Below are 11,844 nucleotides of genomic sequence, written 5' to 3' on the forward strand. Positions count from 1 at the left end.
CATTTTCAAGGTCAAGTGAAAGTGAAATATAGTTCTCCAAATATTAATAATTTCTGGCTTCCCAGGTGGCACTGGTGGTAAAGAACCCACCTGCCAATGCAGGAAACATAAGAGACACAGGTTCAAGCAAGCCCTGGGTTAGGAAGATTCCCTGAAGAGGGACATGACAACCCACTCCAATATTTTTGCCTGGAGAATCCAATGGACAGAAGAGTCTGTCTGGTTACAGTCCATGGGGTTGCAAAGAGTCAGACACGACTGAAGTGACTTAGCATGCATGAATGACTGTTGGGGAAACTTAGAAGACTTATAAGGTGAGATATGGAATTGCCAAATGTCTTTACTATTTCCAAATCTTTTTCCAACCATTGTTAACAATGTTTGAAATTAAAGTTTGTACATCTCCCCTTTGGATCTCAAAGTTTGGTCTCCCTGAGTTCCTTTTTGAAATGCAAATATCCTCTATGAGTTAATACTTTAAACTTTTATCAGCCCAAAATCCCCTAGAATTACTTAAGTGTTAGGTGGGAGCACATAGATACCTAAGGGTAAAAATATGGAAAGTGGCATAGAAGATTGGAAGGGAAATACTGAAAACTGGGAGACAGGACTAGAAAAAATGAACCTTCAGAACAATAGTATTTTGACCAGGCTCATTCTGACCTCAGAAAGGACAATATGGGTTAATAGGTGTATCAGAGTGTTTTAGAATTTTTTCACAACTGTTCTGTGTGTTATTCAATGTCACAAGAGTTTTAAAAAATATTTAACAATTGCTTATATGATCCATGCCTTGATATTTTGAGGGATTATTCAAAATCTTTTTAGGATAATCAGGATAATGACTTCCAAAGCACTTACCATCTTGTGTTAGTCAAATAAAAACACTTTTTCATCACTGTGGGGGTATTAAGTATTGAATATATAAGAAAATATAGGTAAGTGGTGACACAAAATGAAGAAAAGTTTAATAGTATTTAGAATTCAATAACCCCAATCTCTGTTTCTAATGATTCCTAAGTGGTTAGATATCCTGAATTTTAAGTGAGATCCTATTTCTTTCTTAATTTTTATGAGGCTATCTGTTGTTGACTAAAAAAGATGCATAACTTAAGAGTTGTGAGTTAAGTTTTATTTGGGGCAAAATGAGGATTGCAGCCTTCAGTTATTTCTGAGAGACTGCTCCCAAGAGGTATTGGGGGAAGATCAATATATAAGATTTTAATGAAAGAGTTCAATAAAATCAAGCATTTACTTCATAAGAGGTTTTCTGCTAGTCATGAGGATCTGATGTCATCATGAAAGGATTTAGTACTTTCCTAAATATTAGGAGATGCAAGGATTGGGATCATGAATTCAGTTCATGAAAATATCTAACTATCTAAAGACCTGTCCCACTAGATTCCCTTTATCACAGACTGCCTCACTCCACCCTGAACTCCCTCAGGGCATGTTGAAGGTCAATAGCAACAGCAGCACAGAATTCAATCTCCACAGAGGCAGATGGCAAATGCTCTTGTTGTTCAGTTGCTGGCAGTGCTCTTGGCAAGTGCCAGTTTGTAGTTGACACTGTTATCTATCTATCTATAGATAGATAGATAGATAGATATCTCATCATGGCTTTTGAAGTCACTCAGTTGTGTCTGACTCTTTGAGACTCCATGGACTGTAGCCCACCAGGGTCCTCTGTCTATGGAGTTCTTTAGGCAAGAATACTGGAGTGGATTGCCATCTCCTTCTCCAAGTGATCTTCCCAATCCAGGGATTCAACTTGGGTCTCCCCATTGCAGGTAGATTCTTTACTGTCTGAGCCACAGAGTGGTAGATACAGGCCAAGGCAAACAAAATGATTAATGAGGATTCTCACATCCTACTGTATGTTCCATTGCACCCCAGGGTCTGATTTTGTACCCATCATTGGATTGCTAATGATTTCACAAAGATTACTTGTGATTTTTTTAGCCACCTAAGTGTCTGAGGCCTGATTTTGCTCTTCACGCTCCTTGGTCCCTGGCGTTTATACTCTCAGTCATCTTTCATTTCTATAAACTTGCTTCTTGGCTCTACTTGTAGCAAAGTACTCTGATATATTTACATTCCCCTTCTTTCCTTTATCTTCTTCTCTTCTCTTTGTGTCTGCTGTACACGGTTTTGTTCACAAAATTTGAGTCCTGAATCTTCCACTTTTAAGAGAAATCATAAAGTCTTAATTCTAAAATTTTATGTTAGGAATGTATTATTTTGTAAATGCAATTGAAGTCAGGGAGGAGAAATGACTTTTTGGAAGTGAAAAAAAAAAGTGATTTTCAGCTGGTTATGTACCATTCAACCTTATGATTTCAACCACTATGTTTATAATCAGTAAGCCCCAAAATGTCTCATCTTTCCAGATTTCGTTTCCAACAATATCCATGGAACTTTCATCTTAGGTGAAACAGTCTCAAAATTTTGGTTAATGTAAGCATGCTGTCTTCATAATTCTCCATCTGTCTCAAACCACTGAAATGTTCCTTTCTTTCTTTGTTTCCCACATTCTCATTGAATCTTTGCAATAATTAATTTGTAAGGTCTCTCTTTTTATTTTACTTTATCTTTTATGAATTTATTTTAATTAGAAGCTAATTATTTTACAATATTGTGGTGGTTTTTGCCATACATCAACATGAATCAGCCATGAGAGTACATGTGTCCCATCATCCTGAACCCCACCTCCCACCTTCTTCCCTACCCCATCCCTTTGAACTGTCCTAGAGCACCAGCTTTGGATGCCCTGCTTCATGCATCAAATTTGCCCTGGCCATCTATTTTACATATGGTAATATACATTGAAAAATATATATAAGAGAATATTCTTATATCACCCCACCCTCTTATATCACCCCACCCTCACCTTCTCCCCCATAGTCCAAAAGTCTGTTCTTTACATCTGTGTCTCTTTTGCTATCTTTTATATAGGGTCATCATTACCATCTTTCTAAATTCCACATATATGCATTACGTAAGGTCTCTTGTAGATGTACTTTTTTCAATGCCAGAATACTAGTTTCAGCCCTTATATCTTTGTATCTAGATAAATTTTGTCTAAGAAGTTTATTGAAAACTGAAAACCTATGCCATAATTCTAGATGATATTAACTTTAACACAGTTGCAGATCCTACACTCTAAGAAGCTTGTAGTCTAATAAACTCTGTTAGACATTTGACTCCTTTTTCCACCTACCTTCTTTCTAATATGTTTTGTCTACTACTTCCTTGTTTATTTGACTAATACACCACTTGAATCTTGTTCCTTGTATGCTTTAAACATCTTCAGTATTTACCTATTTCAGAGACATGGACTGTCATTTAAGTTTTGATGTCTTCTTCTCCAATATATCTGGGGCTTCCCAGGTGGCGCTAGTGGTAAAGAACCCACCTGCCCGTGCAGGTTCCATTTCTAGGTCAGGAAGACTCCCCTAGAGGAGAGCATGGCAGTCCAGTCCACTATTCTTTCCTGGAAAACTCCATGGACAGAGAAACTTGGTGGGCTACAGTCCATAGGGCCACAAAGAGTTGAACATGACTGAGGTGACGTAGCACACGTGCACTCTAATATATCTAGCTTGACCCATATATATATATGGGTCATATATATATATGATGTTATTTTCTCTTTTTATTTGCATAAAATCTGAAGTCAGGCTTTTTTACTCCTGTTCCTCAAAGATCCTCACCTGCACTTTGTTCTCTACAGTTCTTGCTGACTATTTCTACATCACTATTTTGAACTCTTGCCTCTTCCATGGACACCTTCCATCCTACCCTATATAACCTTAATAGTCTTCCTCCCAGTAAGTTTTTCTTGTTCATCCTCCACACACCACCCAACACTGAGCCTTCTCTTTTATTTATGTATTTATTTTACTAAACAAGTCGCCATTTAAAAATCTATGCATTTCAATTACTTATCACGTTTATGGTGTTTCTCTCCATAAACAAGAAGTATAGGATGTGAGCTTAAGGAAGGTGAGAAGTTTTTGCTCACTGCTTATCACCAGAGCCTGAAATAGTTGTTATCACATACTTCCAAGATTGCCGGGAGAAATATCAATAACCTCAGATATGCAGATGACACCACCCTTATGGCAGAAAGTGAAGAGGAACTAAAAAGGCTCTTGATGAAAGTGAAAGTGGAGAGTGAAAAAGTTGGCTTTCCGTCTAGTCAAGGCTATGGTTTTTCCTGTGGTCATGTATGGATGTGAGAGTTGGCCTATGAAGAAGGCTGAGCACCAAAAAATTGATGCTTTTGAACTGCAGTGTTGGAGAAGACTCTTGAGAGTCCCTTGGACTGCAAGGAGATCCAGCCAGTCCATTCCGAAGGAGATCAGCCCTGGGATTTCTTTGGAAGGAATGATGCTAAAGCTGAAACTCCAGTACTTTGGCCACCTCATGTGAAGACTTGACTCATTGGAAAAGACTCTGATGCTGGGAGGGATTGGGGGCAGGAGGAGAAGGGAATGACAGAGGATGAGATAGCTGGATGGCATCACTAACTCGATGGACATGAGTCTGAGTGAACTCTGGGATTTGGTGATGGACAAGGAGGCCTGGCGTGCTGCGATTTGTGGGGTCACAAAGAGTAGGATATGACTGAGCGACTGAACTGAACTGATAGCTCAGCTGCAATTCCATCATCTTCACTAGCTTTGTTCATAGTGATGTTTCCTAAGGCCCACCTGACTTTGTACTCCAGGATGCCTGGTTCTAGGTAAGTGGTCATCCTTCATAGTTATCTGGATTATTAAGATCTTTTTTGTGTAGTTTTCCTGTGCATTCTTGCCACCTCTTTTTAATATCTTCTACTTCTGTTAGGCCTATACCATTTCAGTCAAATAGCTAAGAAAAGAAGAGTAGCTAAAGAAGAAAAGGAAAGATATAACTATCTGAATGCAGAGCTCCAAACAATAGCAAGGAGAGATAAGAAAGCCTTTCTTATCAATGCAAAGAAATAAAAGAAAATAATAGAATGGCAAAGACTAGAGATCTCCTCAAGAAAATTAGAGATACCAGGGGAACATTTCATGCAAAAATGGGCACAATAAAGGACAGGTTAGGGATGAAATTAATTTAAATTAGTGGGTTTTTTTAGATTAGAAGTTCTCAGTTATTTTTTTCCTTATTGACCTCTTGAGGATAACTTTTGTTATATATTTTTTCTATTTGTCTGTTTCACTCATAATACTTTAATGCCACAAATATATTATGTCTCTTTGTGCACTGTGGCCCTTAGAGGGCAATATCCGTTGCAAAATCTAAGGTTTTTCCTATCCTCCTTTCCCCTTCAAAACAACTTTCTCTTCTTAGGGACAACATCTCATTTTATTGAAAGTGTATGCCCCAGATAGGACAATAAATATACATTTTAAAGTGAAAGCAAATATAAATTAAGTCCTGTTGCTAAAAATATCCCTATGCTGCAGATAAATAGTTCTCATACCTTGAGTGTTTCACCTGGAATATTTGCTAAAGCACAGTTTGCTGGGCTCAACTTCCAGAGTTTGCAATTCAGTGGGTCTTCACTGGGACTAAGAACTTGAATTTCTGTTTCCCAAGAAATGCTGATTCTACTTAAGAGATCATATTCTGAAAACCAATGATGTAGTTAATTGTTGTCAGGGAAAACCCTATTACTAAGTTTATGTTTGACATTCTCTGTTGTTATAATAACTAAAATTTCTTTGAGGTTTTAATTAGGTTAGTAATGTGGTCATGTGTGTGCCAAGTCGCTTCAGTCGTGTCTGACTCTTTGTGACTCTATGGAACTCAGGCTCCTCTGTCCATGGGATTTTCCAGGCAAGAATACTGGAGTGGATTGCCATGCCGTCCTCCAGGGGATCTTCCACACCCAGGAATCAAACCTGTGTCTCTAACGTTTCCTGCATTGACAGGCAGTTTCTTTATCACTAGCACCAAGAATCATAGCTAAATCTTTTTCTTCAAGACACTTGAATATCAAGCTAGTGATTACACAGTGATGATGGCAGATCAGAAGCCAGAATGGAGTTTGTTGCCTAATGACTCAGTGACTTCATATGTAAGAGACTCTTCTGTTGGTATTTCAGGCCCAAAGTGTCATTCTGAAGCCCTCCCACTTTTAAGGGTAGCAACCTCTTTTGTACATTCAATACTTACTCTGCTTCTCTGTACCTCCTTAAATGAACTAATTACTATTCCTCAAAGATTTAGAGGAGTCTGTGTAAAGAAATGAAAAATTTCTTGGTTTCTTCTAAGTGGCTTGGATCCTAGGAATGCAAACAGATGACTACAGATCACAAATGGTGTGATCTGCCTTGATGAAACTGCAAAGAACCTTGAGAAGAATAAGAATTCTAAGATAAGAGATGCATTGAAACACATCTGTTAGTTGGAGAGTGAGAGCATGGTATATATATGGTTCTTCTTTTCAGGATAGTACCCAAAAGAAAGGTGGATTCTAGAAGTTATAAGAGAAATATTTCCAGTTCAAGCACATCTCCAAAGAATAGAAAAAAAGTAAGCTCCTATCTGATACTTAAGAAGTGCCTGACAACTCAGTTCATCTCAAACTGTGCTTTTGTATCTAAAAAAGCCCAGCTACAAATTGCCTTTATTAGGCTGAGGGGTATTTAGCCCAAACTAGAGTGCACATTCTTTTATGTGAATGAACACCTTTAGGAAGCAAGACAAAGTGAAATTTTAAAAATAGAGCTTCAAAGTCTAAATAACGAATGGAAAGCCCATTAGATTTGGTCAGTTCTCTATCTTCAGGATCATGCAATTGATCTACTGCACACAGATTAACTCTGATGCACTACCACTTATTGTCTAGATAATCTTGTATTTGCCTGCACAGCACTCCACCTGGCTTCTTGGATAACAATAGTCAGAAAATGAGAGAGGCTGTGGCAAAGCCCTGGATAAAGCGAGACAGGGCTGTTTGTTTCTCATACCTCACTGTCTTCTCAGGTTTTCCTCTCTCCGCCTTTCATTTTTATGTTTGCCAAAGAAGAGAATTAATAGAGTGGAAGTTTTAAATGTGAGGCAAGCTTCAGTGGCATCGACGGTTTTTTGCGACCAACTCTTAGCTGAGGGGCAGGTCGCTGAGGGTCTGTCTAAACGCAAGTTGGTCTCGGTGGAAGGCTTTTCTGAGAGGGTAATTATTATTTGCCAACTGCTGGAAAGCAGACATTTTGCATGTCTTTACTTTAGAAATCTTTTTCATCTATTTATTCTCCTGTTTGGACAGAACAGCGATTTTAAATAACCAGGAAAATAAGTCATTCTCTGAACTTATACAGCAAGTGTCATTCATTATATGCTCTGATCTTCAGCTTGTTTTCAGCCTCTCTCTTCTTTGGGCCTGTAGAATAGCTTCAAGGAGGATGCATCACTATTCTTAATACATTGTATGAATCATTAAAGTATTATTATAGCTGTGCAATTCTACTTGAAATGTAGCTAGACATTCTCATTGGTGGCCTCCTCAGTAGACTCTAGACTTCGGTTTCCCAAGTCTTAAATGAGTAGTTAGGTGAGCAAATAAACACAACTATATTGAGACTGCAAATGCAATTTGAACGCCTACAGAAAGCAGGAAACGAGAGATCTGTCATACCCACCCATTCACAAGGCAGAGTTCCACATTTTTCAATAATCCAAGTTTTTAGTTCTTGTAATTGTTCAACAATCCATGGTTCCTGATCCCTACCTTCCTCACATCTTGTAAACTCAGACTCTCAATCTCCCATCTGACTATCTCACTTAATATTTAAACTTTCTTTTCCCCTATGTATTTGAAAATAACAAGTTTTTCATTTTACTCAAAATTCAAGTTTTTAAAAATTATTTGATGGAAAATAATATTTTCTACTTACTTTTATTTGGCCTGTCTATATGTATGTTTTATTCAAGATAAACTTACTGTTTGTTTGGATAAATATCATATATATAGTTGAATACTTTTATATCTGTTACTATATAGATATATAGGAGAAGGCAATGGCACCCCACTCCAGTACTCTTGCTTGGAAAATCCCATGGATGGAGGAGCCTGGTAGGCTGCAGTCCACAGGGTCACTAAGAGTCAGACACAACTGAGCGACTTCACTTTCACCTTTCACTTTCATGCATTGGAGAAGGAAATGGCAACCCACTCCGGTGTTCTTGCCTGGAGAATCCCAGGGATGGCTGACCCTGGCGGGCTGCCCTCTATGGGGTCTCACAGAGTCGGACACGACTGAAGCGACTTAGCAGCAGCATATAGATATATAGATATATATATAGATATATATATATATATATATATATATATATATATAGGTGATGCACATTCTCAGGTATCATATACATGTATGTATATAGAATAGATTGCATGTATGTATATTTGCACACTTTTTAAAATAATTAGAATATAATTTTGGATCAGTTTCATTTCTTGATGGTACATTTCAAACTTAAGTGCAATCAAGTTCAGAGTTTTAGGCTGAGATGTGTAAACTCACCATTAGTCATCTGTTAGGTACTCAGGATCAGAAATTAAGAATCGATATCTGGAGATAATAATACATTAAATTCATATGGGAACATTTGACAACTCAGTCTGTGGTAGAGGCTGATCTTCTGTCCTCTTCATCCTGCTTCCTTTCAGGCCCTTTTCTGCTTCCTTCTAGACTGCTGCCCGGGCTATTATCATTTTTTCTTATGATGATTAACTACCCCTGTTACCTTTGTTATGCTTACAATTTATCATGTCACAATTCAGTGTAAAAAGCTGTGCCTACTTCTTAGTGTGTGAGGGTAAGATGAAGGAAACTTAATGTATCACATGATGACTTTCTCAAACTGAGTCTGCATGTTCCAGCCTAATCTACCTCACTCTGTTGCATGGACCCTCTCTTCAGATCACACTGAACACTTTCTTTTTCACAGAAAATGTCAGACTTTTATATCTCCCTGACTGGTCACCTTTGTTTAAAAATAGTGTTATGCTGTGTTTTCCCCTTTCCCAGGTTAGATGACATTACATATTTCCTGATTTTATACATTTTCTAATAGCAAACTGTATATTCATTTATCCAGTGCATGTGTTGAACTCAAGCTTACACTTAGTGTAGTAGAAAAGCTCTTTTCTATTTAGAGCAAATTCCATGCTCTAAGAGGGTTTACATTCTAGTGAGAGGAGATAGTTAATGGTTAAACAAAACTACAGGAGATAAATTTAAGTAGTGATAAATAATGAGTATGTAGAGTGGCTAGCTTGAGATTATCATTGATTACATCTAGTCAGAAAGGGCATTTGTCAGGAGTAGAGCATTTAAAGTAAAACTAGAGTTAGGAGGAAACAAACCTGCAGTGTCAGGGGAAGAACATTTCAGGTGGGGGTAAAGAAGAAGCATGTGAAATTATCCCAAAGTATTATATTTATCTTATGAAAAAAGAAAAAGCCTAACTTGTCAGTAGAAAGCAAGGATAATAAGTGATCAAATCAAGTAGAAGAGGATTTCCCAGATCATGTCAGATTTTGTATGCTGAATGGTCTATGGAAAAACATTTTTGTTTTATTCTAATTGAAATAGTAAGTCATTGGTTCATAAGTGCATATATGTTAGAGAGAGGCTGATGTATTCAGTAGCATGCTCTCGAAAGATTACTCTGGCTTTTGTGTAAAACCAGGGGAGAAAAGATGATGAAGAAGAGCAGGAGGAGTCAGATAGGAGGCCATTCTAGTTGCCTCAATAACAGGTGGTGGTAGTTGGGATGAGAGGTACAGTGTGGTAAGAAGTGAACATATTATACGTATATTCTACAAATAGGATTGGTAAGAATTGGTGATGATGAAGGAATGATAAAAGAAAACATCCAAAGAGTCCTAGAAGAAGGCTGAATGGTAGTGCCACATACTGTTAATATAAACTGACAGAAAATAAAGAAAGTTTGGAGCAGAAAATTAGAGTTCTGAATTGGACATCTTGATTTTGAGATGCCCATACAGGCCCAAAACTAGGTGTCATGTATTCACTGAATACATGAGTTTAAAACTCAAACACCTTGAAATATATTTTTGATGACTCAACATTATATAAATAGTATTTACATTTATTTAATTCATTAAGAATATGTATATTTTTAAATTTAGAGGACTTCATCTAGGGAGAGACTATTGTTAGAGGAGAAAACCAAAACTTCAGCTTAGGACATTCTAAAACTAATATGTTGAGCAAAAGATGATGCAGAAATGGAGATTGATAAGAAATGTTGAAAAAAATAGACATAAGAGAAAAAATAGAATGGTCAAACTTATGGAAAAATGTATTCCAGAAAGAGGGAGTGATCAGTTGTGTCAAATATGGATACAAAGTCATTTTGATGTGAATAGTAGATTGCCATTCAGAAATGTCAGGAGGAAGAGCACATTGCTAAGAGCTATTTATAGAGAAGTGGGGATTTAACTTGAATAATAGTGATTTGAGAGAGAATGTGAAGTGAAAACATGGAGATTGTGGATAGAAGAAATACCTTATTAGTTCCACTCTTAGAGGAAGCAAAGAAATGGGGTGAAGGATAGAAAAATAATGAGATTGAAGGAGGATTCCATAGAAGATTATATTAAAGGATATTTTTTTTGATTAAGGAAATTATTATGTTTTAAGGGAAGACCTGAAGATGTCAGAGAGGTGGGTGAGGGGAGAACTATAATCAGTGTTCAGCCTGAGTACTAGGAAGGTGATAAGGATTCATGCCCATCTGGAAAGGTTAGTTTTAGATAGAAGCATCAACATTTGCTTCATTATAATGCAGGAGAAGGCAAAGCAATTTGGGCTGAGATGTATGTAAGGTGATGGACAACTTGATGGATAGTCAAGTCACTTTTTCTTTTTGTTTATTTTCTTTATAAAAAATGAGATGATGTCATGAATTGTGAGTGATGGGCTGAAGAGAGGACTTTGGATAGTTGAGAGGAATGTAGAGTGTATAAAATAGTAGTTTTCTAAAATAAAGAAATTTACTAGGAAGGTATACTAAGACTATTTTGACATGTTGATAAATTCAAAGTGAAATCAGTCAACAGAGTTGTGTGATCTTCTATAACCATATTCATTTTTTCAGGTATACACATAAAGTAAGCAGTTAGATTTAAAAAGGATTGGACTTTTCAAGAAGAATTTATAGGGCAGGAATGTGAAAGGTATTTACAAGTGTGTGTTTATATTACTGAACCACAAGACTTATATAGGTTAAGAATGGAGATAAAGACATGGCTGGGATGACAGGGGTAGAAAAGTTGCAAAGTCAATTGACTGTATGTGGAGGTCTAGAGTAAATAATCTGGGAAGAGAAAGGTGATCATTAGAATGTAAGATAATAGGATTCAACATTTCAGAGGTCCCGGTGTTGGTAAGGTCAAGATAGTAGTCATGGAAGTGAGTGGCTCATATGGAATAGATGGAAAGCTCATTGCAAGTGAGGAGGTCAAACCGAGAATCTGTAATTTTACTTGGGTGAGTGGATTTGGGGCATCTCTGAAGTTAAAGGTAAACTATATGAGTAGGTAGTTTGAAATCAAGTTTTTTGTGGCATGTTTAATTTACTCTCTTTCCTTTTCTTTTGTCAACATTACTAAGAGGTAAGTTCTCAATGCTGTAAACACTTTCCTCTTCAAAATCATCTTCCAAGGCCAAGGAAAATAGTTTATGCAAAACAAAGAGCAAATAAAACATCCTCAATAATTAATAATAAACAAGAATGAATGAACAAACAAATGAGTGGATGGCAATCCTTAGCATTTTTGAGATAAAAAGACAAGGGGCAAGCACTTCAATGACTTAT

This window comes from Bos indicus x Bos taurus, chromosome 24 (assembly GCF_003369695.1).
Source record: "Bos indicus x Bos taurus breed Angus x Brahman F1 hybrid chromosome 24, Bos_hybrid_MaternalHap_v2.0, whole genome shotgun sequence".
Lineage (NCBI taxonomy): Eukaryota > Metazoa > Chordata > Mammalia > Artiodactyla > Bovidae > Bos > Bos indicus x Bos taurus.